The sequence below is a fragment of the Puma concolor genome, chromosome F2 (assembly GCF_028749965.1).
Source record: "Puma concolor isolate L17-30 chromosome F2, mPumCon1.1.hap2, whole genome shotgun sequence".
Taxonomy (NCBI): Eukaryota; Metazoa; Chordata; class Mammalia; order Carnivora; family Felidae; genus Puma; species Puma concolor.
In genome coordinates this window covers 31,869,900-31,896,472 of record NC_141684.1, presented here as the reverse complement: position 1 = coordinate 31,896,472, position 26,573 = coordinate 31,869,900, and the positions used below count along the sequence as shown (strand labels likewise).

The following is a 26,573-nucleotide window of genomic DNA, read 5'->3' as shown; positions in this document are numbered from 1 at the left end:
CAGGAAGGCACAGGTGTGAACACTTCTTTGCCTGCTTGAGATTCTCTCTCTCTTTCTATTTCCCTCTGCCTGTCTCCCCTGCTTATTCTGTCTCTCTCTCTCTCTTTCCCTCTCTCCCTCTCTAAGGGAAAAAAAAAAGAAGACCTCTTTCATTAAGGATGCTAGCTGAAAGGCAAATAAGAGGATAGTGTTATCTTCTTCTCACAACACACACTGTTCTTTCTTCCCAGTTGCTCTTTATTACTGAGAAGAAGAAATGTCAGCATCCCTTCATCAGACAGTAATTCAGCATCTGAAACTAAAAATAAGCGGTAGGACATGAAGTCTATCCACCACAGTGGTTAAAATGTTCACTAAAAAAAATAAAATGCCATTGTAACTCAATGCCCTGAAATAAAAAAGAACTTCGAGGATGAAGTCAATATTTGCATGATTAGAGAGACTTCTTACTTCATATGTATTTCTTCAAATATCTGAACTGGGTCATATTTATTCTTCAACCAGGAACAAAAAGATTTGTTATCTTTTGGTCCACAGATGTATTGGATCGTTATCAAATTTCTTACTGGAAAAGGTTAAGTTAATATTTTGACAACAGATAAAATCTTCAAAGTGAGCCACAAGCTCAAGTAATGAGAGTTAGATTTTATGGGCTAGAATGCCAAGGATAAAGAGTACAGAAAGGGTTTGAAAGTCAAGCAGTGATGATTATTCTTAGTGTAAAGCTTACATCCCTCCATTTCAACAACTCTCTTAACATGGCATCTTGTCCTTTACAGTCAGGTGTTGAAAAAGCCCTTAGAGAGTCCAGGGGTGGCAAACGCACATGCTTGTTTGAGCTCGTGAATAACCATATCCATCATCTGCAAATAATAGAAGTGATAGAAACCACGGGAATTCTAGAGCTTACACCCTATCTAAGGACATTCAAGCCAATTTAAGGTAAATATTGTATCTCCCAAAAAAAACCCATCTGCAAAATAAATGTGGCCTATGTACCCCAATTTGCTACCCTATGACTTAGCCCAACCCAAACAGCAGTTTCTTCCAACATACTATCCAAGCTTCGTATCCCTTCTCGAACATTCCTGCCAAGTGGCTGTTCACTTCTTTTGGAACAATTCCAGTGACAAGAACGTATTAACTTTTGAAGCTGCCAAGATTTTTATCAATTTTATCAGCAATGGTAGTAAAAGTAGTCTCTTTTGTGGTTGAGGATATTAATAGCAATGATTTGTGAACGTTAGCAGTAGATGGCTCTTATCAGCAAGAGTACCATAGGCCTCTCTCTTTTGTGATTATTACTTGAGAGTCTGTCAGTGTTGAGGGTTCTAACTCTTTGCTTCATGGGTGCTACAATTACTTCCATAACTGCAAAAAGGGTCCTCATATTTGTCTATATTATTTCAAGTTTACTTGCATTGCTCATGGTATGCAGGCTGATCTTAGAAAGGCCCATTTTCCATTAGCATTTGTTCATCCCAACAAATATGCAATTTCTTGGTGCTAGGCTCTGAGCTAGGTCCTGGGATACAAGGCAGAATGTCTCTGCTTTACTTAGGCTTACATTCTAGTGGTAAATGAACAAAACACAAAATAATTTTAAAAGTTCTCTGAAGGGAGGAGAAGCTGAAAGCAGGCGGGAGTCATATCATAGAAGGACTTTTGGCCACTAGGTGTTTGGAGTTTTCTAGGATGATGAGAAGCCATGGAAAGATTTAAAGCAGAAGAATGACACGACTTTAGATTTTTGCAGAGGGAGAATGCTAACATATTGTCAGTGTAGAAAATTCAGAAAATACAAAAAGCTTTAAAAAGAAAATGTACCATGCAACATACCGTCATCCAGAGCCAAGTATGGAATGGAAGATACAGAAGAATTCTGTACTAGCCAGTTGAGGCTAGTATAACAGAATAGGTGGCTTAAACAACCAACATTTGTTTCTTACAGTTGTGGAGACTGGGAAGTCCAAGCTCAAGGTGCCAGCAGATCTGGTGTCTGAGGAAGGCACTCTTCCTAGTTTGCAAAGGGCTGCCTTCTTGTTACATTCTCACATGGCAGAGAGAGAGTGCTGGTCCTTCCCATATAAGGACAGTGACCCCATCTTGGGATCTCTACCCTCATGACCTAATCTAACCCTAATGACGTCCCAAGCCCCACCTTCTTATACTATCCCAACAGAGTAAGGGTTTCAACATATGAATTCATGCAATCCATACAAGCTCCCAAGACTCTCATCCTCTAGTAGACATCCCTGTACACTTTTTCCCATTCCGTGAGCATGGGCAGGAATATGAATATGAATTTGAAGACCTGTCACTCCCATGATTAGGTTATATTGCATGGCAAAAGTGAAAGGATTTTTGGAAATGTAATTAAGGTCCCTAATCAGTTGATTTTAAGTTATTTCAGAGGGAGATTATTCTGGGTAGGTCTGGCCCAGTCATGTGAGCCCTTTAAAAGAGGGTCTAGAGATCCCAGACAGAAGTCAGACATATTCAGATAAAGCAAATATGCTTTCCTGTTGGCTCTAAAAAGCAGACTGCTGTGTGGAAAGGCCCATGTGGCAGGGGACAGTACATAGTCTCTAGTTGCTAAAGACCCCAGCCCTACAACTGCAAGGAATTGAATTCTGACAACAACCAATGAACTTGGAAGAAGCTCAGAGGAGACTAGTGGCCCCAGCCAACACCTTGACTTCAGCCTGGTGAGCTCTTGAACAGAGAACCCAACAAAGCTATGCCTGGACTCCTGATCCAAAATAATAACAATAATTTGTAATAAACTGTGAAATAATAAATTTGTAGGTTTTTTTAAAAATTTTCTTAATGTTATTTATTTAGAGCGTGAGCAGGGGAGGAGTAGAGAGAGGGTGAAACACAGAATCTGAAGTAGGCTCCAGGCTCTGAGCTGTCAGCACAGAGCCTGACATGGGGCTCGAACTCACAAACTGCGAGATCCTGACCTGAGCCGAAGTTGGTCACTTAACCAACTGAGCCACCCAGGCTCCCCAAATTTGTGTTGTTTTTAAGCTGCTACATTTAGAGTAATTTGTTACACAGCAATAACAATTTAATACAAGGGGAATGATATGATCTTCTTTATGAATAATCTGAAGGACACCAGGGAAACCATTTAGAGTCACTGTCATAATCCAAGCAAAAGATAAGGGCAGCTTGGAGTAGGATGCTGGCAGTAGAGACAGAAGGAAGTAGACAGATTTTAAATAAATTTGGAAGTGAAGCAGGACTTGCTGATAAATAGGATTTAGAGGATAAAAGAAATAAGCAAGAATGATTCTTAGGATTTTGGCATGAGCAAATGAGTGGATGGTAGTGCCATTTACTAAATCTTGAAAGAATAGAGGAGGGACATTTTGGCCTACAGGGTGGGGTCAGAAGATGGTGTTCAACTTTAGAAATATTATATTTCACCAAGTTGGTAGTTATATAAATATAACATGTATATTTGCATATATATATATATGCATGTATATATGTAATATGATTTTTTGTCTTAAAATTAAGATGATAGTACAGTTCATTTTACTTTTTATCGACTTAACAGTAAAAATATGAATTTTAGTGATTGCATAATATTCCACTGTATATTAATCTTTCTGGCAAGTCCCTTATTCCTCTATTATGTATGGTTAAACTGATTTATTCTTTTCATGTTTATGAAGGATTTCCTAGTGAATAATCTTTTCTTTTTTTTTAATTTTTTTTAATGTTTATTTACTTTTGAGAGAGAGAAAGAGAGGTGTCGGCGGGAGGTGCAGAGAGAGAGACACAGAATTCGAAGCAGGCTCTAGACTCTGAGCTGTCAGCACAGAGCCGACGCGGGGCTCGAACCCACAGACTCATGAACTGTGAGATCATGACCTAAGCTGAAGTCGGCCGCCCAACTGACCGAGCCACCCAGGCGCTCTGTGGATATTCTTTTTTTTAAATTTATTTTAATCCCGGTAGACTTAACATACACTGTTATGTTAGTTTCAGATATACAATATAGTGATTCAACAATTCCATAGCGGTGTTTATCATGACAAGTGATTAATTCTCGTCACCTATTTTCCCTGTGCCTCCATCCACTTCCATTCTGGTATCCATCAGTTTATTCACTATAGTCAAGAGTCCGGGGGGCACCTCTGACTTCAGCTCAGGTCAGGATCTCATTGTTCATAAGTTTGAGCCCCATCTCGGGTTCTGTGCTGACAGCTCAGAGCCTGGAGCCTGCTTCGGATTCTGTGTTTCCCTCTCTCTCTGCCCCTCCCCCACTCATGCTCTGCCTCTGTCTCTGTCTCTGTCTCTCTGTCTGTCTCTCTCAAAAATAAACATAAAAAATATTTTAAGAGTCTGTGTCTTGGTTTGTCTCTCTCTCTTTTTTTTTTCCCTTTGCTCGTTTTGTTTCTTAAATTCCACGTATGAGTGAAATCATACGGTATTTGTCTTTATGATTTCTCGTATTTAGAGTAAATCACCAGAATTGAAGTTACTGGGTCTGATGGGCATGAACATTCTTATGTTCTTATAAATTCACCTGTATTAAATCATCTTCTAGAAAGCTAGGACCAATTTACATTCCTTCTAATAGTATATGAGAAGTTGACCTCACTTTCACCACTGAGTATTATTACTTTAAAAGCATCTTTGCCAATTTAAAGGTGAAAAAAATCCATTTCTCTATTAAGTTTTCACAGCCTGTGTGTCATGAAGGTATGCTGCAGTCTTTGGTTTTGCTTTCTTTGGTTCTTTCCTGCCTCACCTGGCCCCCCTCACTATATTCTAACAGCATGTGAGTGGAGTCAGGGTCTGTCATTAGTAAGCACCAGGAGGAGATAGACTAATGCCATTAAGACAGTCATCCTTTATGAAAATATGGGAATTTTTTCTGATATATTTCCCCAAATTATATCTAAAATCAGGAAGTCTTGATGTGTCCTTATCATCAAATTAGCTTTCTTCCAAACAGAGTGTAAAAAACTTTTTATATAGTTTTTCTACATACAAAAGGAAGAACAAAAAATGGCTAATGTTTTTCATCCTACTTAACTACATTTTTAAAATGGTATATGGTAGATAATACTATCATCCTTCTGAGCTAAACTTATCGGTTAAAATCTCTGCAGTATATCTCAAGAATTGTCAACTAAAAAGGTGTTCAGTGTATTAGGTTGTATGTTGTTTAATAATGGTTCCCTGTGGGTGAGGGGCTTAGGATGGGTGGTTGTTATTTTATTACTTTTTTGTATTGCCCAGATGTTTAATATTGAATATGTAGTCTTCTCTAACAATTAAAACTTTAACAGAACTTTAAATTTTAGTTAAAAAGTGCTTTAAAATGTCTTACAAAAAAAGTCCTTGAAATTACTTTAAAAGTCAAGAACAGGAGAGGGACACCTGGGTGGCTCAGTCAGTTAAGCATCTGACTTAGGCTCAGATCATGATCTCACGGTTCGTGAATTCAAGCCCCACATCGGGCTCTGTGCTGACAGCTCAGAGCCTGGAGCCTGCTTCAGATTCTGTGTCTCCCTCTCTCTCTGCCCGTCTCCCACTGACACTCTGTCTCTCTGTCTCTCTGTCTCTGTCTCTCCCTCCCTCAAAAATAAATAAACATTAAAAAAAATGAAGAACAAGAGTAACTGAAACATTTGCAGGGATTAAATAGAAAAATTTTGAAAAACCAGGCTTATACAGTGTACTAATTGTATGTCATAACACTTGACCTCAAACCAACAATTACACTTTTGTAAAAACCCAAGCCATCTTTTAAATATGTTTTTGAACACCTTTTTAAAAATGGATCAGGGAAAAACAAATTCAAAAGGACTGTGACTTCCTGTTGGTGAAGTCAGAATGCTGTGAAGATAGAAAGCTTGGCTTTCAGAGGGAAAGTCCTGTCACAGCTGAGCGTCAAGGACAAATGTGAGTTCTTAAATGGCATTTGCAAACCGTATTAAAAGACCTACAGTTGTCTCTTTGTTAATAATAATGTCTACTGTTTGAGTATTTTTCTATGTGCCGGGTAGTCTGCTATGTGCTTTACATGTACTATCTTGTTGAAGATTTTAAAGATTTTTTTTTTTTAAGTTGCCCAATTCTCTAAATGAGGAAACAGGTCAGAGAGAGAGCTTGCCCAAGATCACCCTTTGGTCAACAGTGGGGTAGGGTTTAACCTCAGGATTATCTTATCCTAATGCTTACTCTCAGGTATTACTTGTAACCCTTAGCCTTCTATCTTATCTAAACTGTTTTTCTTCCAAGTATAAACAATTGAACATCCACTGCTTTCAAGAATAGCTGTCACTGAATCAGACTATGTGCAACTTGCTTCTCTGCCATTATCACTTCTAATCATTGCTCATCCCTCTTCACTGGACTTGCCGGGTGCACAACCTTGCTCACTGGCCCACTTTGCTTCAAACTGGAGACCCCACGTTCTTCCTTTGGCCCCTCAAAGCACAACTAAAACGACATTAAGAGTGACACTTTAGGGGCGCCTGGGTGGCGCAGTCGGTTAAGCATCCGACTTCAGCCAGGTCACGATCTCGCGCTCCGTGAGTTCGAGCCCCGCATCAGGCTCTGGGCTGATGGCTCAGAGCCTGGAGCCTGTTTCCGATTCTGTGTCTCCCTCTCTCTCTGCCCCTCCCCCGTTCATGCTCTGTCTCTCTCTGTCCCCAAAATAAATAAACGTTGAAAAAAAAAAAAAAGAGTGACACTTTATTGGATGTAGGAGGGTGGAAGAGAAGACATGGTGAAAGTGATTTCTGCAAAAAAAAGGAAACAGTATTCAGTATCAGATTCAGTATCAGTCACCACTGTTCCTAGGGAATTACCCACAATTCCTCACCACAGGGGATTTCTTTTTCAGACTCAGTCCTCTTGACACATTTCTGGGCCCTTTGCTTTTCTTCTGCAGCCTGTTCTAATAACCCTCATCTGGCTTCCAACTCTCTAACACGTCTGGGAACTGGGAAGGTCGAACAGCTGTTGAGCTCTTCACCCCCCCATCCCAGCCTAGGCTCTGGCCCTAGGTTTGTACTGAATAACTTACTAAGGTATTCTGCTTAGGACAGTGCCATCTACTCAGGTACTCCACCCTCACCTTTACAAAGGACTGGCTACAAATTTGAAATTATATTTTCCTCTTTAGCCTCTCCTGAATCCAGTGTGTCCACTCCAACAAGCTCAGCAAACCTTAAATATTAGTTAGGGTCTTCCAGAGAAACAGAAGCATGGGAAATGTATGTTACAATATTAATACATTGATTAACATAATAGTAACATAATATAAAATAATAGTGTATTATTTATATGCGTTATGTTTTATATATGTGTACATATAAAACATATAATGCATAAAATATATATAATCTTTCTCTCTCTTTCTCTCTGTCTCCATTGATATTTATTTTAAAAAAATGGTTCATGCAGTGTGAGAGCTGGCACACCAGAAATCTGTTGGGCAAGCTGGCAGGCTGGAAATTCAGGTTAGAATTGATGTTGCAGTCTTTGGTCTTAATTCTGCAGGACAGGACAGGACAGGACAGGACAGGACAGGACAGGCAAGCTGGAAAGGTTTCTGTGTCCCAGTCTTGAGCCTCAATTCCTTCTTCTTCAGAAAATCTCAGTCTTGTCTTTTACGACCTTCAGCTAATTGGTTAAGACCTATCCACATTAATGGAGCCTAACTCAATTTGCTCAACATCCACAGATTTAAATGTTAATAACATGAAAATTGCCTTCACAGCTACATAGTGATTGGTATTTGACTAAACAGCTGGACATATCACCTAGCCAAGTGAACACATAAAATTTACCCAGCACATTCTAGATATTTGAATTCCTGTTATGTGCCAGGCACAAACATGGTCTTACCCTCAGTGTACTTAAAAGTTAGTTGGAACTCTTTCACCTAGGATTCTTTGAAATAGCCCTGCTTTCAGAAAGATTCACTTACCCATTATGCCCAATCCCTGTATGCAGAACCATCAGATTTACAAAATTGGGGTGAAGGCTAAGACCTCTAACATCAGCTTAGGTTCCGTAGTATTATTGAGTAAGGAAGCATGACCACTATGGGAATTCTGGGCATGGTTCCAGTTATTCCAGGCAAACGAAAGCATTTATGATTGTGGAGGAACCTGATCAGCTACTGAGAAGAAACTATCTTTGGGTGTAGTGGTGATGGTTGTGTGGCATAATGGAGATGGACAGTCCTGAGTTGAAAATCCTACAGTTGGACACAAGTTCTACAATGTTGAACAAAACCTTCCTTTTTCCTTTTCATTGTCTATAAAGTAGGAGTGATTTTTTTAATAATTTTTTTAATTTTTAATTTATTTTTGAGAGAGAGACAGAGCACGAGTGGGGGAGGAGCAGAGAGAGAGGGAGACACAGAATCCCAAGCAGGTTCCAGGCTCTGGGCTGTCATCACAGAGCCTGACATGGGACTCAGACTTGTGAACCATTAGATCATGACCTGAGCTGAAGTTGGACGCTTAACCTCTGAGCCACCTAGGCACCTAGGAGTAATATTCTTTCAGAGCTTTAGTAAGTGTAAAAAAAAAAAAAAAAAAAAAAAAAAAAAAAATATATATATATATATATATATATATATATATATATATATATATATAATTTCCCCACAGTGTGTTTCATACTGTTTATGTAGTAGTGTTCTTTCAAGTCAAGGCTGAGTCACAAGAAAGTAAAACTGACCCAATCATATTTAAAAAAAGATAGAGATGATAATGATTGGGCAAGCATCAACACCCACAGCTTCATGGAGACAGGACTTGGTCCTAGAAAGTCAGGAGTCAAGGTTGTCTCTCTCTTTCTCTGCTTCCCCAAGGTCTCTCATTTTCACATTTCTCTCCCAGTCTTTTCCATTCTCCTTTATAGACTAGTTTCTTTCCTTATCCATTAACTTGCATGTGACTTCTGTTGTTATGACTTCAATTAGGCCCTAACTCTACATAGTCTTTGATTTTCAGAATTTATCTCTTAGTTCTGATTGCCCAGACTGTCTGCCTATGGAAGAGCAACCCTTGAGTCAAGTGTCAGGTGGGACCTCATCGTATAATCAGCCCGATGAAAGGGTCATGAAGACAAATATGCCAACATAGGCCTATCTCTTCAACAAGTAGAAAATGTTAGACTTGGATGACATCCATAGACGTGCACCTGTAGCTGCAGTAAAATCATATCACCTTGAACTTACTCAGATTCAAACCTCATATAAAGTATAGAATGTGCCGCCATTATTGTCAGCTAACCCTCACAATAAGTAAATCTAACATTATAGAGCTTACTATGAATAACATAATTAAAAAGGTGAGTATACCAACAAACAAACAGAAACATTTTGTAATTCCTCATCCATATCCCATTCACCACTAAGGTTTCATAGTTATCTTAAATGCAATGTGGTTTGAGTGTCCAAACATCTGCATATAGACTTTCCTTTTGTTCTTCCTTAAACAATACTTGATTGTGCTTATGCACTTTTCCACATGTGGTGCATACACCAAACTATGCATACCATGTGTATGGAAGACTTAATGATTTTTTTCAATCATAAATTTGGCAATACATGTTTCTTAGCTCTTCCTTGTTGACTTAAAAATCACCCTTGTGTAAGCTGGTATTCCATGTGGTCACATTATCACTGGTCATTCCAAATGGAATATAATTATTCTGAATTACAGATGGTGCTGATTAATACTTGGTCTTATTATTTTGGTTAATTATATTGCTAAAATAGGTGGTAGAACAGGAAAGGATTTACTAAATTTCATTTAAAAGACCTAAGGTTTTGCAACTAATTAGTTTCTGAGCCAAATATTTGACTCCTGTTTTTGTGCTTTTCTTCCTGAATTCACTGTCTTCCTGAAGGTTTGCTGTGTTCCACAGTCGTGGACTACCAAGTTATTTGAAAAAATAGGCTGTTAATAGCCAAGAACTACAAAAATAGGGAAAATATGGCTATGTGAGGACAAGGCATTGCTAGTAATGGAGAGAGTATAAAACTTATTCCCTATGCTCACGGTTTTGTACCATCTTGTTACAGGGAACACAAAATATGTAATTAGTGGGACAAATCTGCATATTTACATGAATTTTAAAAATGCTTAGATGCCACCACCTTTTCCTTTTCTGTCATGTACAGTATTGTTGATAACCACCAAATTCGATGTTAGCTTTTAGCTTTCTATACAATTCTGTGGGCATTGTTCTTTTTAAGACTTGCGGCATGAGAAATCATGCTTATGAACTCATCCATTTGTTTTCTGGGAATAGTTGCAGAAATTGAAGCAGAAAAAAACTCTGTTGCTTTATTTACTGAAGTGTTGGATTGCATGATTTTAAACCAAGGACAAAGAGAAAAGAGGAAGAGTTTTACTAACACTGTCAATTGCCTTTCCAGCACACAGCTGATTAAGAAATGCTTGTACAGCTATTTGCAATAACGTAGAAGACATGTCTACTCTTTGATAATTGCTATATAAATTTTCCTTGTTTATTCTCACAGAGTGGTTCTCAAAAAGTTTATGTAATGTGCGGGAGGATTATACCAAGAAGGAAGTGTTTCAGAAATGGTTTAAGCTGCTTCTGTATGTGCATAAGCATGTGAGCATGTTTGTGTGGCCCATGTACACGTGTACGTGTATGATTCATGCATCTCTTTGCACAAAGGATTTGAGGTCACAGGATGTCATTCTGGGTAAAAAGGCACATCAAATTATAATCAGCTAGTAGAGCAGACACTACATAATGTTCTCTTCGGCATAGATTTCTGGAAATCTTACAAGCTGAAGAAGGTGAGATCCTGGGGCTTTTAATTTGCACGAGGGTAAAATCATCCCTTTGCGCTGAAAGGGCGTGAGGAAAAGATTTCCCTAGGGAAGGCAAGCTTTTAGAAGAGCTCACTGTACAAGTCATAAAGACACAAACTGTCATATTTTACATTTGAAAACTAAAACTTGAAAAATTATTTATCAAAATTAAAACTAAAGGAATTAAATTTAAAATTAAAGGAATTAAATCAAAATTAAAACTAGGAATTAAAACATAAGGGTGAGGTGTGGCTGGCTTTTGACATTGCTAATCTGGTTTCTGTCTCAGGTCTATTTGTATGGGTCAGAAGCTCTTCCTTCTCCAACAAGACTCAGCCTAGGCTTGCCTAATAGCCTGCTGTAATTGAGCCAACCACCTTCTGTAGGGGTGGAGCCAGGACAGAAATAGCTAGGATTTAATGTTGTGAACAAGGGCTTCCTAAAAACCTTAAATCTTATCTCCTACTTCTCATTTGGGTTGAAAGGACATAAACACTAAGCTTCGAGGAATGGAAATTAGTTATTTGCAATAAGGCCCTTTTTCCTTCCTGGTTGAAAGCAACCATTACAAAGTAGTCATCCTAACAAGTAAATACTCATATTGTTTTTATTATGTGTGATTATAATCCATTCTTGTCCCCTGATGTCATGACATAAGTATCTTTGAGTAGAACTCTATTAAGGAACTTTCTAAGAAAGAAAGATGGTAATTTGAGGGACCTCTCTAGATCTTTTGGGAGAATTGAGAGGGTGAGAAAATAGTGGTTAAGAGCATGGGCTTTGGTATCACAGCAGAATACAACTTCCCTAAGCCTCCATTTTTTTCATAAAATGGGGATAATAATAGGTCCTGCCTCAGATATGGCATATAAAGTATTTAGCAGATCTACTAGTTTCCTGTTGCAGTTGTAACAAATTACAAAAATATGAGTGGCTAAAAACAACACAAATTTAAAATTTTATAGCTTTGGTGATCTGAAGTGCAAAACGCTTCTCATAAAGCTATATGGGTAGGTGGGGCTGCTTTTCTTTCTGGAGACTCTAGGGAAGGATCCATTTTCTTGCCTTTTCTAGCTTGTAGAGGCCCCCTGCCATGTTCAAAGCCAGCAGTGGCCAGTCAAGTCCTTCTCACATCACATCACTCAGCCACAGACTCTCCAGTCTCCCTTTTCTACTTATGAGGACACCTGTGATTACTCCGGTCCCATCAGGATAATTTCCTATCTCAAGGCCAACTAATTAGCAACCCTTAATCCCATCTGCAAGCTGAATTCCTCCTTGCCTCGTAAGGGAACATGTTCACAGGTTCCAGGGATTAGGACAAGGACACGTGTAGGGTCATTTGTTCTACCTACCATACCAGAATACCTGCCACTAAATCAACCCACAGGAGCTGTGTCGGTTTTTGCCATTCTTACCCCCCCAAAAGGAAGAAACCCTCTCTGAATGGTTTTTGTTGTTCAACAAGATGCCAGCTGACCAATGTCCCAGAAACCAGATAAGTACAAAGCCCTCCTCACTCCATTTCAAAACCCTTTACAAATAGTAGTTTTGGCACTCTGCCTTTAAAGCTGAAAAAAAAAAGAAGAGTGTTGTTACATCTGACCTAAATACACGTGGTCTACAGCATTCTTGTTCTCTCTTCACACTTCTTTCTTGAGGATATCGTCTGCTATGGTATCAACTCACCTCTATGCAGCTGACTCTCCCAAAGTAGAACTTGAATGCTAACCTTTCTGTCAAGCTTAAGGGACCACCTGTCCAGCTTGAGCTGGGAACCTCCTCCTGAATGTTCTGTGTGTCCCTGAAATATCTCCGGAATTCAAATGACTGCCTTTGACTCAAACCATCCTTCCTCCCTGCTGGTTGCAAGGGCAGCGCTCCTCTTTCTGGCATGTAGACAAAAACACCTGCCCCCCTTGTACTCCTTATCCATTAGCTTGCATGCGGCTTCTGTTGTTAGGACTTCAGTTAGGCTCTGCCGCCCTTGTGCTCCGTAGCACTCTTACAGGTGCCATCCAAGTTCAAGCTTCTTGTACCTTTGTCAGGACTATAGGTAGAGCCTCCTAATTGTCTCGTGTTTTCCTCCCTTCACTGATATGTGCCAATACCCCCAGGAAGCCTCAGGTCCCTCCTTTCCATACCTTTGGCCTTAAATCAATCCCACTTTGTATTAAATCCATTTTTGTCAACATACTGAAGGGCTCAAGGAATTATTTTTAAGCACCTACCATTTGATAGACATTGTATTTAGATATTTCACATGCAATATCTCATTTAACCCTAATTTAATGCCCTAGCAGGTAGATGTTATTTCTACTTTTTAATTAGTGAGGCAATTGGGGGTTAGAAAGCTTTGAATATAATTCAGCCAAAACTACACAGTAAGCGGCAGAGAGAGAATTCAAACTCTGATGTATCTGATTTCAAAGCCCCTACCACTACACTGGAGCCCTCCCATTTGACTTTGTTTTTAAGGCATCTGTTTTGTGAAGGCTTGCTCAAGTTCATGTATTTTAGCAGCAAATCTTCCAGTAGCCTCATGACAAACATATGTGTGCTCATGCTGGTGGTGGTTTCTGTAGGCAGCTAAGGACTGCTGGTGTGTTTTTGGTTTTGTTTTTGTTTTTTCTCCAAGATCTAGGACTTGTCAAACCTCTGCCGTTGACATGGCTTGCAAATAAATCCAGGTGCATTTCTTACATCCGGAAAAAAAAAATGGATGATGTGAGAAAAACAAAAACGGATGGTGTGAGAAGGAAGTTATTTGTCCATGTGTGCATGGGTTTTACCCATGTTAAGGCTCTTCTGAAGTTAAATAATCCTGATAAATCTGTTCCCTTTCCATTAGAGATCAACTCTCAGTGACAAGCCAAAACATGCTTTTCTTCTTTTACCAAAACACCCACAAAGGAAATAGAAACCAGTTTAGCAACTTTGTAAGTGGGTGCGAAAGGATTCCTATAAATAAAGCCTCCATTGTGCCACTCTGTTCATGTTAGGTTTGGAATGCTGATGGTTTATGTTGTCCTACTCTGAACTTTTACTGACAACCTAGTGAATTAGCTCTAGCTGACTTCGATACTTCTTAAAGTATCCAACAATACTTTATGAACACATGCTTAATCACAAACAATACTTTATGAACAGACTTTGTTCCCCTCCACCACTACTCTTCATCCTTTCCTGATCAGTTACTTTCTTAAAGAGAGAAAAACAAATAATGTAACTCAAACTAGGTGATCTTAATAATAGGAAGAATGCTGTCTGGGACATTAAGAAGCTGTATTGCTCATTTAAAAAAGTATCAAAGCAAATACTATAGAGAGGTCAGTTTGGGCAACTCTTTTCTATTCACATGGTGGCTCCCCTGCCCCCCCCCCCTTTTTTTTTGAGTATGGAACCATAGAATGTAAAAAGCTGCAAGAAATAGACTTCAGTAATGTAAGGAAGTATCCTTTCAAATCTTATTCTTTTATAGGTAGGAAAATGCAAACAAAATTAACTACTAGATGTTGTTCTTAGATTTTTGTGTAATTGTGAAAGCTAAGCATAGCAGACGAAATTGACCTTAAACTTGAGAATTAAAAATGCTGTCTGGAGTTATTATTGGGTCATTATTCAAAATTGGAATACTGACAATGGGTCATATAAAAGTATTATGTCAGTGTGGTTGAAAATAACTCTATGGTTATTAAAAAATATCCATATTCATCCATAGTCATAGGAAGTATACCTAAGTATTTAGGGACACAGGACCATGATGCATGTAACTTACCCTCAAATGGTTCAGCAAGTATATACACTGTGTGTGTGTATATAAATATAAATATATATATATGATGTATACATATATATATTTACATATCATGGAGAGAAAGAAAACACAAATGTGAAAGAAATGGGATAAAATATTACAGTGGTTGAATCTATGTAAAGAATAATGAGCATACCTTTGTCCTAAGCAATGTTAATTTACATAGATGAGCAAATGATGCGTGAATCTAGATTTCCATCCGAGAAGATTATAATTAACAATAGACCTATAAATTCAAGTGTTTTCTAACCATATCCATTAGGACATTCCACAGATAATTCAAAATTAACCTTTCCACAATTGGTTTTACAAGGTGTCCCCCTTTAACCTGAATTTCTTCATTGTTTCTGGTACCAAACTAGATCCTTTCCTCCATTTCCCTTACCACATCTCCTCCACCAACACAAGGAAACATTCATGACACTCCAAGTCATAATAATCCATTTGGATTATTATGAATATGTTTTTGAAACTCGCATCAGGTGTGTACATATTCATTCAGTCAATATGGTTTTCCACAGCAACTTCTGTGTCTAGCAACTTCTGGTTGGGTCATTGGACGCATACTTACTGGCCTCCTACAGTGTTCTAGAGGCTGTTTTGGATGTGAGGATATAGCAAGGAACATTCTTAGAGTTTAAATTCTAGTGGGGGTGGTTATTCAGAAGCATATAAATGTATAATGTCAGTGGTAAGTGTCATGAAAGAAAAGTGTACAAGGGGGTGTTTCCTTGGGTACTGTAATCAGGGAAGACCTCTCTAGTGAATAAGTATATGAACAGGGATTTAATATAATGGTGAAGCAAAGTCAGGCTAATGTCTTGGAAGAACATTCTAAGAAAAGGGGAATTTCAAGTGTGAAGGCCTTAGGCCAGGAGTATGCTTGGTGTTCAAGGAACAGCCAAGAGGCCTATGTGTATTATTATACTCAGTTAGCAAGAGGATAAGGAAGGAAGGGAGTTCTTAGGTCTGGATCCTATGATCCACTCTGTGAGCAGTGAATCCACTCTGCCAGGTCTAATTTAGTCTGGGTATCAATTTCAGTTGTCCTCATGATTTTGTACTTAGACTGAGAACACAAACTGGACTGCATTTTGTGGGGAAGAAGGGATATTGAGGACCAAGGACAAGGTGAAGGAGTCTCCCAAGTGCAAAGATGTTGCCCTGAAGATTACTGACCCCGAATTGGATAGACCCCAGAGAACTGAAAGTGTGGTGTCAGAAAGATGACAGCAGGAGGAGTAAAACCTTTGTCCTGCGTGAACTAGCATCACTGGTCAAACAGCCTGGACACCCCAGTCTCTTCTCTTTGCCTCCTCCCCTCCCCATTCATTGTTCCAAATGACTGTTCCAAAATTAACTAAGCTGATATCTAGGATCCTTTCTAGCCTTTAGGTAGTGATGGAGAGTATTTTGCTTTTGTACTAAAGCAGTGACTTTTGTCAGGAAGTGTAATACATTGTTTTAATAAGTAAAGTAACTCGATGCCACACTATCTTAACTGATGAATGGGTAAGGAAGATGTGGTACGTATGTACAATGGAATACTACTTGGTGATCAAAAAAATGAAATCTTGATTTGCAACAACGTGGATAGAGCCAGAGTGCGTTATGCTAAGCAAAATAAGTCAGTCAGAGAAAGGCAAATATCATATGATTTCACTCATATGTGGAATTTAAGAAACACAACAGATGAACGTAGGGGAAGGGAAGGAAAAATAAGATAAAAACAGAGGGAGGCAAACCATAAGAGACTCTTAAATACAGAGAACAAACTGAGGGTTGCTGGAGGGAAGTAGTTGGGGGGATGGGCTTCATAGGTGATGGGCATTAAGGAGGACACTTGTTGGGATGAGCACTGGGTGTTGTATGTAAGTGGTGAATCACTGGGTTCTACTCCCTAAACCAATACTATACTGTATGTTAACTAACTTGAATTTATTTATTTATTTATTTATTTTTTTAAACATTTATTTATTTTTGAGACAGAGAGAGACAGAGCATGAACGGGGGGAGGGCCAGAGAGAGAGGGAGACACAGAATCTGAAGCAGGCTCCAGGCTCTGAGCTGTCAGCACAGAGCCCGACGCGGGGCTCGAACTCACGGACCGTGAGATCGTGACCTGAGCGAAGTCGGACGCTCAACCGACTGAGCCACCCAGGCGCCCCACTAACTTGAATTTAAATAAATAAGTTTAAAATAATAATAATAAAATAAAATAATAAATTCCAGTTTTTATGTCAGTTTCTAGGCACATGGTCTAGGCACATAGACCAAATATAATATAATTTTAATTTACATACCTCTGTATGGTTAAAAAAAAAAAGTGCAAACAACAAAAAAGGTCATTCTGTTTTTTTCAAGAGAACTGACTTTTTTCCAGGATTGACTTACATGACTAAAACAGCTTGAATTATTTTCTAAAATATCTATTCCATTTTATTTTCTTCTTCATCAGTTTCTAATCAATTCATCATTTTTCTTTCTCATTTTATTCTTCTTGATCTTTGTTGTTTCCCCTTCTTGATGTCCATAATCCTAAAGATTGTCTTCCTTTTGCTGAAAAATCTTTCTGATAAGCATACCCTTTTCAAGTTCATGTAAAACAAATATAAATAAGTAAGGGTAGAAGACAAAATGGGGCAGAACATCATATGGAAATGAAAACAGTATATTCAAGGCACACTCTTCATATTTTATAATTAATAATTATAATTTACAAAGTAAAAGTTAAAAATATATGCTATTAGGCAGTCTCCACAGCACCATTGATTGATATAACTATTTTAATCAGATGTTAACTTTAACATAATTCTTTTAGGATATAATAATTTTCATGTACTATATAGCTTCTTATGCATGTAACCATTCATTTTCTTCTGTAGACTTTATTGTAGGATCTTGAAATCAAGCTTAAAACTCATTCATCACGATCTGCATTTTTTCTTTTATTTCCTTTCTTTATCTCTTCTCATGATAATGTTTAATTTTCCAAATCAGACCAGAAAAGCTTTTTTTTAGATTATGGAAACACTAATTTGAAAAGACATTTTTACCTCCATGTTTACTGCAACATTATTTACAGTAGCCAAGATGTGAAAGCAACCTAAACGTCCATCCATAGATGAATGGAGAAAGATATGGAATACTACTTAGCCATAAAAAAAAAAAATGAAACCTTGACATTTGTAACGACATGGATGGATCTGGAAGGTGTAATGCTAACTGAAATAAGTCAGAGAAAGACATACCATAGGATCTCACTCATATATGGAATTTAAGAAACTAAAACAAGAACTTCCTTTCTTGGGTGGCAGCCAGAGCAGAGAGAGCGCCCTGAAGGCCTTGGGCACACTGGGAGAATACAAGGTAGTGGGGTGCCTCCTGCCCACCCCCAAATGCCGCACTCCACCCCTCTAATACATGCGAATCTTTGCACCTGATCATGTTGTCACCGAGTCCCGCTTCTGGTACTTTGTGTCTCAGCTGAAGATGAAGTCTTCAGGGGAAATCGTGGACTGTGCAGGTGTTTGAGAAATGAGAAATCCCCCTTGAGGGTGAGGAACTTCAGCACCTGGCTGTGCTCTGACTCCCGCAGGGGCGCCCACAACCTGTACCGGCAGTACCGGGACCCGACCGCGGCAGGCGCTGTCACCCAGCGCTACTGAGACACGGGCGGGCGCGCCACACCGCGCCGGGCTCACTCGATCCAGGTCATGAAGGTGGAGGAGATCGCAGCCAGCAAGTGCCGCCAGCCCTCAGCCTAGCAGTTCTGGGACTCCCAAGATCCAGTTCCCGCTGCCCCACTGGGTCCTGCGTCCCCAGCACAAGCCATAATGCACTGCCAGGGACCCAACACATTCTTGAAGATGCAGAGCCTCCCTGTCCCCAGGTTGGCTGAAATAAACTCCTTGGGGGAAAAAAGACAGAGAGAGAGAAACAAACAAGCAAAAAAGGAACAAAGGAAAAAAAAAAAAAAAGAGAGAGACAAACCAAAAAACAAACTCTTAACTATAAACAACTGGTGGTTACCAGAGGGGAGATGGTGGGGGGATGGGTGAAATAGGTGAAAGGCATTGAGACTTAATTTTTATGATGAACACAAGTAATGTATAGAATTGTTGAATCAACACAAGTATCAGGTTGTATACCTGAAAGTGATAGAACACTCTATGTTAACTCTAATGGAAGTAAAATTTAAAAAAAAATTAAAACAAAAAATATGAAATAAAATAAATTTTAAAGAGAAAATCTTTTTTAATGTATATTTATTTGTTTTGATCCAGAGAGAGAGAGAGAGAGAGCAAGCATGGGGAGGATCAGAGAGAGGGAGAAGGAGAATCCAAAGCAGGCTCCTTGCTGTCAGCACAGAGCCCTATGCGGGGCTCGATCTCACAAACGGCAAGATCGTGACCTGCGCTGAAACGAAGAGTCAGACACTTCAGGTGCCCGAAAAGAGAAGATATTTTTTTTTAAATGCTGAATACAGGTCACACATGATGTTCCAATTTCAGGTATATAACATAGTGATTCAACAACTCTCTATATGCTGTGCTCACAGGTGTAGCTACCATCTGTCACTCTGCAACACGATTGCAATACCATCGACTATATTCCCTGTGCTGCACTGTTTATTCCTGTGACTTATTTATTCCATACTGGAAGCCTGTAGCTCCCACTGCCCTTCACCAGTTTTGCCTGTCTCCCACCCCCACCCCTCGGGCCATCATGTTTGTTCTTTGTATTTACAGGTTTGATTCTGCTTTTTTGCTTGTTTGTTTGAGCTTTGTTTTGAAGAGTTCATCCTAATCAATTTCTGCATTATAAAAAATGTTGTACGAACATGGCTTGTCTTGACGTGGCAGGCAATATGTGAGATTTCTACGCATGCTTTTATAGCTGTCTCTTCATGATGATAATTTAACAAGCTAGCATTTATTGGGTACTTACTATAGGCCAAGTACTGTTCTACGTACCATGTATGTATTAAGTCATTTAATCCTGATAGCAGCCCTATGAGGTAGGAACTATTAAAATCCTGGTTTCACAGATGATAAAACTGAGAGGCAGAGAGGTTGATAATTTACCCCAGGCCTCATGTCTGGAAAGTAGAGAACCAGAGATTTGAGCCCAGGCAGACTGGCTCCAGAGCCTTAACTGTTCATCACTCTGCAACGCTTGCGTTAGCTGATGTAGCCCAGAGAACGCGGGAGGGATGCTGACTACTGAGTGCAGACTGCTGAGCAATGTAACAGGAGGGAAGAACAGAATGGAAAATTTGCTCCCTGCTTAATATGTGACATGTTTCCCAAAAGCACAGAACTGTAAGAGACTTTATTTTTTCTTTAGTCATAAAGTATATGCACAAGGAAGAGAATTTAAAAGGCTGTGTGTAGGGGTGCCGAGGTGGCTCAGTTGATTAGGTGTCAGACTTCAGCTCAGGTCACAATGTCACGGTTTGTGAGTTCCAGCCCCATGTCGGGCTCTGTGCTGACAGCTCAGAGCCTGGAACCTGCTTCGAATTCTGTGTCCCCCTCTCTCTCTGCCATTCCCCCCTCACACTCTGTGTCTCTTTCTCTCTCAACAATAAACATTAAAAAAAATAATGATAAAATAAATAAAAGGCTGTGTGTAACAGGTGGCTGCATCCGCACTGTAACCTCAGTGTTTAGCACAGGCTTGCTTCAAACATGTAGTTGTTCAGTAAACCACATTAAGTTTTTTTACAGGCTACCCGATTTGCTTTAGTAAAAGCTCTTTTATGAATGTTAAACTTACAGCAGTTTTGTGAGGCATTTCTTTTCCATGAAGCCTAACACTTAAAATACCCTTTATGTATCCAACGGTAAGTGCTGCTATAAGCAGTTCAAAATCTCTTTGAAACACTCCCTCCGTTAAGAAAAAAATTTGTTAAATACTTGACAAGCAACCTTTCTCCTAGAGAAGCTAGAGGGTTTCTACGGACCAGGGGAAATCGCCTCTCCTTCATCCATCCCCTTGAGAATCTTAGTTGAGAACTGACACCATTCATCATTCAGCATCGTGACCCCGTTTTTTCCCATTCAGTACTTCACCTGAGAGGGGAAGTGCTCTTACTGGTCTTCTGCAGAGTGCATTTTGAAAAGGGTGCGCACTACCAGTAAAATTCACATCTCAGGTTAAGATTGTATCCTTGGCATTGTAATGTGATATTAGCAAAAGTACTTTTATAATCCTACCTGCCAACAATTAACATCTATAAATAGAAAGATCACACGATTCCAAAATTACCCAAGTCTTGGAAAGAGTTTTTATCATAGATCTTCCTTTAGCCAAGGGTCTTTTCTCTACCAACTTCAAAAAAAAAAAGCTCAATTTGAACAAACTCTGATGATGTAATCAAGCAGATTTATCCATATCATAAAAATAAACCAACACACTTAGGAATTTAAAGTCACATTATCATAGTCAACAATAATGTATGGTACACTTAAATTTATTTTAAGAGGGTATATCTTATGCTAAATGTTCTTACCATAATAAAATTTTAAAAATACTTTCAAAAAATAAAATAAGTCACATTATCATAAATTCATTAATCTACATGCTGTAATAACAGATATAATATAAAGAAAAAAAAGGTAAACTAGGAAAGGGGCACCTGGGTGGTTCAGTTGGTTAAGCCTCTGACTTCGGCTCAGGTCATAATCTCAAGGTTTCTGAGTTGGAGCCCTGCGTTGGGCTCTGTGCTGAGAGGGCAGAACATGCTTTGGATCCTGTCTCCCTCTCTCTCTGCCCCCCCCCCCAAATAAATAAACATTAAAGAAATGTAAACCAGGAAAATAAATTAAAAACTAAGCTAGAAAAATAATCTAGAATAGGGGATCCTGGGTGGCTCAGTCAGTTGAGCATCTGACTCTTGATTTCAGCTCAGGTCATGGTCCCAGGGTCATCGGATTGAGCTACCGCTCAGTATAGAGCCTTCTTGGGATTCTCTCTCTCCCTCTCCCTCTCCCTCTCCCTCTGCCCTTCTTCCCTGCTTGTGTGTTCCCTCTCTCTCAAATAAATAGATAAACATTACATATATAATATAAATAAAATTAATATAATAAAATAAATAATATATATTATATTATAGGTATTATTTATTTTAGAAAGAGAGAGCTATGTGGGTCTCAATCCCATGAACCATGATGAACCATGAGATCATGACCTGAGCTGAAATCAAGAGTTGGATGCTCAACCAACTGAGCCACCCAGGTGCCCCATAAAAATAGATAAAACCTTGGTTTCTGAACATAACTTGTTCTGGAAACATGCTTATAATCCAAAGCACTTACTTATCAAAGCGAATTTCCCCATAAGAAATAGTGGAAACTCAGATGATTCATTCTACAACCCCAAAATATTCATATAAAAATGGTTACAATACTGTAATACACAATAATAAAGAAAATACAAAATATAAAGAAAAATAAATTAACCTGCACTTACCTTTGAAAACCTTCATGGCTGGTGTGAAGCAGACAAGAAAGAGGAGGGTTATTGTGTAGGACAACTTGCACTATCACTAATGGAATCACTGCTGTCTATTGACTCAATGGAATATTTCTTTCTTTCTTTTTTTTTTTTTTTTTTTGTACAACTTTAAGAAGGAACCTATCCAATGACCTAGAATGAAGCAGAGCATTCCTAAGCTTACTGTTGTCTGGAAAAGCAAAGGACTGTCCATAGGTGCTTTGAAGTGACAAAAACACACTAGTGCCAGTTGTGGGCACCTTCCAACGTTCTGAAAAATCACTGATTTCTGCCAAACACCACAGCCTGAGACAGAGCATCTGAGTATGGGAGACAATCACCCACAATCCCTCAGCAAGACAGAGAGAGAGAGAGAGAACCATTGGCTCAGTTTTGATCATGTGACATTCAGCATCATAAGTTAAAATTTATTAGAAATGTTTGCTCTTCTGGTGGAACACTCGCAGAACAAGTTACTCACAAGTCAACGTTTTACTGTAGTTTTAAAGAGCTCTTAGCAACCTGGATCCCAAAGGTGATGGACAGCTAAGGGAAAGTAGTGCCTAAGAACCAGTACTACTCATAGGAAACTATGTACATCAGAGGCCTAATGGACAGGTCTAAACACAATTAAAATATTGAGTTGGTCTTACAGAACCCTGAAACAACTACACTTAACTGATGAGTGAGTCACGTCTAGCTCCTATCAGATTCCTAATGAGAGCAAATAAGAAAGAGCAAATGACAAAACATTGGGAAATCTGTATCTTGTGTAGATATGGCACATATATAGATGTAGATATTTGCTTATATAGGCACCTGTCACATACCAGTTCACAAGTGTGTTTGATATGACTATGTGTGTGTTTTTGTAGCTTTCTTGTTCATACTCAAACACAATGCAAATATAGATAGCATTACCATCTATGTGAGATATAGAAATGTCAAAACCCTCCTTTGCATCTTCTGCAGATGTTGAAAACCACGTGTGTGTATTTTGTTCAGGGTGTGTGTGTGTGTGTGTGTGTGTGTGTGTGTGTGTGTGTGTTCTTTTAACAAGAAGTCTGGTTTAAAAAAAGAACCAATTCCTTCCTTATTTTTATGTACTGTTCTTGTTTCCTGGGAGTCTGCAGCTATGCTAAATTATTTGAAGATGAACATCAGCACATCTTCAGAACACTTCTGCCCTCTCTTTTTGCTCACCACTTAAAGCTGCGAGGAAACAGTCTGTCATTTTCTGTACGTAGCTAACTCGGCAAAACTTTTGAGGATAAGCAGCATCTCCCAGTGTGGTTGTGTACATAACAGGAGAATATTAGCTGAAGCACTTCGTAAATGATAGAGCATTAAACATATGTAAGGCACTGTGGCCATTAGCATTACTTTAAGCCAGCCATGTCATTAAGGGAAAGAATGGAAATTAATATCTATTAAGGACCTAGTTATAGCAGAATGTCAGGAACTTTACTAGAAGTTTTCCATATGTTGTCTTATTGAATGGCATTCATAGAGAATACTGCAGGAACTCTTTTCTCTTTTAATGTTTATTTATTTTTGAGAGAGAGAGCGCGCACACGGGCCTGTGTAGGTGGGGAGGGCCAGAGAGAGGAAGACAGAGGATCTGAAGCAGGGGTTGCACTGTAATTAGGGGCTCGAACTCAGGAACAGAACAACCATGAGACCGTGACCTGAGCTGAAGTCAGAAGCTTAACTGACTGAGCCACCCAGGTGCCACACTACTGGAACTCTTAAAGGTGCCAAGTAAAGAGTTTGTAGTGGATACAAACGTAGTTCCATAGAAAAGATGTGACGTCATAAATCTTTATTTGAAAATGAATCATAGTGCCAGTTTATAACATTTCCCTCTAAAAAGCATTGGTTTGCTTTACTAGGCAATGAGTAGTTTATTATGGAGCTGTCAGAACTTGGCAAAGGCTATAGATTCTGTATTGCACACAAACTCTTAGTATCTTTGCTGTGATATAGAGTGTCATTTTTATAAACTGGTAGCAACATGAACTCTGCTTCCTTTATAACCATTGTTAGTTCGTTACAGTATCCTAACTCTGCACACAGTTTTTACTGACCTTTATATCTTTTAAACTGCCCCTGAAGCCCACTGTCTTGGCATCCAGTAATCTTTGGACTTGCAAGGATCTGAGTTGATATTTTTTGCATTCCATGATCATGATTCCTATCCTCAAATAAAATACAGAATTATATGTGTATATCTCAGTGAGCTGCATTGAAGGATCTCATAAGAAATATGATGACAGGAGAGAATTAAAAAAAAAAAAAAAGCATCCACCAAAATCTTCTCCAGGATTTTGAAGTTAAAAGACATTTGCATGGAGTCAGAGAAAGTCAGGCTCTTGAGGCTGCCATTTGCTTCCATAGAGCTAACAGGGAATGTGGATTAAGAGGGCACAAGGAGAGAATTATTATGACTTCTATCCATTCATTCAATTACTAAGTGTTCAGCACCATGATAGATGTTGTGGTGGACTCTCTCCTGTACTAACTGGGAAAAAAAAAAAAACACAGAAAGAAATAACAATAATAGCATAATATTAATATAAGGTATACTGTATCATGATGCAGTTGGAGGTTCTAAGGGAAAAATGAAACTTACGTTTGAACAGTGAGCTCACAGCATTTAAATACCTGTAAAGGTACAAAACACCAGCTAGGTCAGTACCCAGCTTATCAAATGTACTGTCTGTCAGTGCTATTAAGACTAAATAATAGAGATTTGTTAAAGGTGGTCATGCCATTGATTTACCTTATGATAAGAAACTGTACAGAAGTTAGATACGGAGTTACTTTATGTCATTTCATGGTAGACTTGTAGGGTCAACTTAGTAACATATTATGCGGAGCATGCTGGCATTGTTTCCAAAATATTCAATGAGCCAAGAGCAAGTCCACAGTCACAAGGTGGGTACAGTTTCCTGTGTGCAGAAACGGAAACTTCTGAATCTCCCACACTGCCACCAGGGGTCAGGCACCGGGTGGGAGGAGAGGGCACTCTCCCAGACAGGAAGTGTTGTATTACCCAGGGCAGCACCAGAACCACAATCCCTGTCCTCTCTTCCTGAAAGCAGCATATTGCTGGCTGAGTAGATTTGAAGGGAGGACCTCAGAAATGTTCTGCCCTCGCAAAGGTATGTGTAAGCGCTCTCAGCTTTAAAGAAGTCATTTTGGAAAGTCAGATAAGGCTGGCTTTGTGTTGTATTTTCAAAATCCAGATAAGCTATATAGAAATCTTGGTTACTGCCTCTAAAAAGGGAATGTTTGGTAGGGGAGGTCCAGAGAGGGTAAACTATGCTGAAATACTAAATCTAAATATAGAATCTAAAAAAGACTTTCGGTGCATGTACATTATTTGTCCCTGATTTACTATAGGTACTGCTGCTAACTACAGTTCTATCAGGAGTTGCTCCCAGATATAGATTCAGACATAGTGATTTAGAGTTTGTTTTCATGTACAATGGCCATTTATAACAAGTCATCAGTGACTTCTTTTCATGCATTCACTGGAGGTCATTTGTCAATAAGGTTTCCATATTGTCTTACCTTGCCCCTAACTGAAAAATTGTGCACAGCTCAGGTAATAACAGTGATCAAGTCACATGCTTATATTTTATCACCACTGCTCTGGGTTTCAAAAACTGGTAATACATTTCATTAGGCTCTCCTCACTATCTGCTTAACACTTGGCTTAAATGCATTTGTTTTCCTTCAGCATTTTATTCCTTTAAGTTCTCTGGGCTCCAGAGAAATGAGGAGAGAAATAGGAGGTTTTTGTATTTTTTTATTAAGTTTTGGTCAAACAAGTCAAAATAACATTATTATTGATGGATTGGCCTGTACTTTTAAATGGAAGGAATAAAGCTATAAAAAGATCTGATGCATGTAAGTAACCTCTTTGATTTTTAATGGCATGCAGCTGATGGAATTCATTATTGACTTTTAAAAATGAAATTGCTCTGCATTATTATTTATTTATAATTTTGCCTTTCTAAAGAAGTAATTACCATTACTAGGTTAGTTTTTCCTCAATCACAGCAACTATGTGACAACATCAGAATGTGTAATATTACCACTTAGTCATGAGGCTTAATGATGTTGAGGATATTATCTCTTTCAAATTAGTAATAAATTCATGAGCATAATGCACAGCTAAAAGGTTGAGGATCTTTTCTTTTTATTTGAGTAATTTCAAAAGTAATTATTTCACATTATAGGGCAATTTATGTATACAATTCTCATTACAGAAACAGAAATGTTTTTAATTAGAAACAATGTAATTTCATTTTTCCAGTTCAGCACACAGATTTTGGGATGGTAATCATGATATATGCAAAATGCCCAAGTAAAATATTTAGATGATTAGTTTCAGCTCAGACAACTTTTTA

At 38.7% G+C, this 26,573-nt stretch overlaps 1 protein-coding gene and 1 pseudogene across 4 annotated transcripts in view; both read left to right on the top strand.

Annotated features, from left to right (window-relative positions):
• The window catches only part of OXR1 (oxidation resistance 1), a 457,575-nt gene that overhangs the window by 309,183 nt on the left and 121,819 nt on the right, over positions 1-26,573 (top strand). The gene's annotated exons all lie outside the window — the stretch shown is intronic.
• On the top strand, positions 16,833-18,728 carry LOC147571908 (large ribosomal subunit protein eL20 pseudogene; annotated as a pseudogene).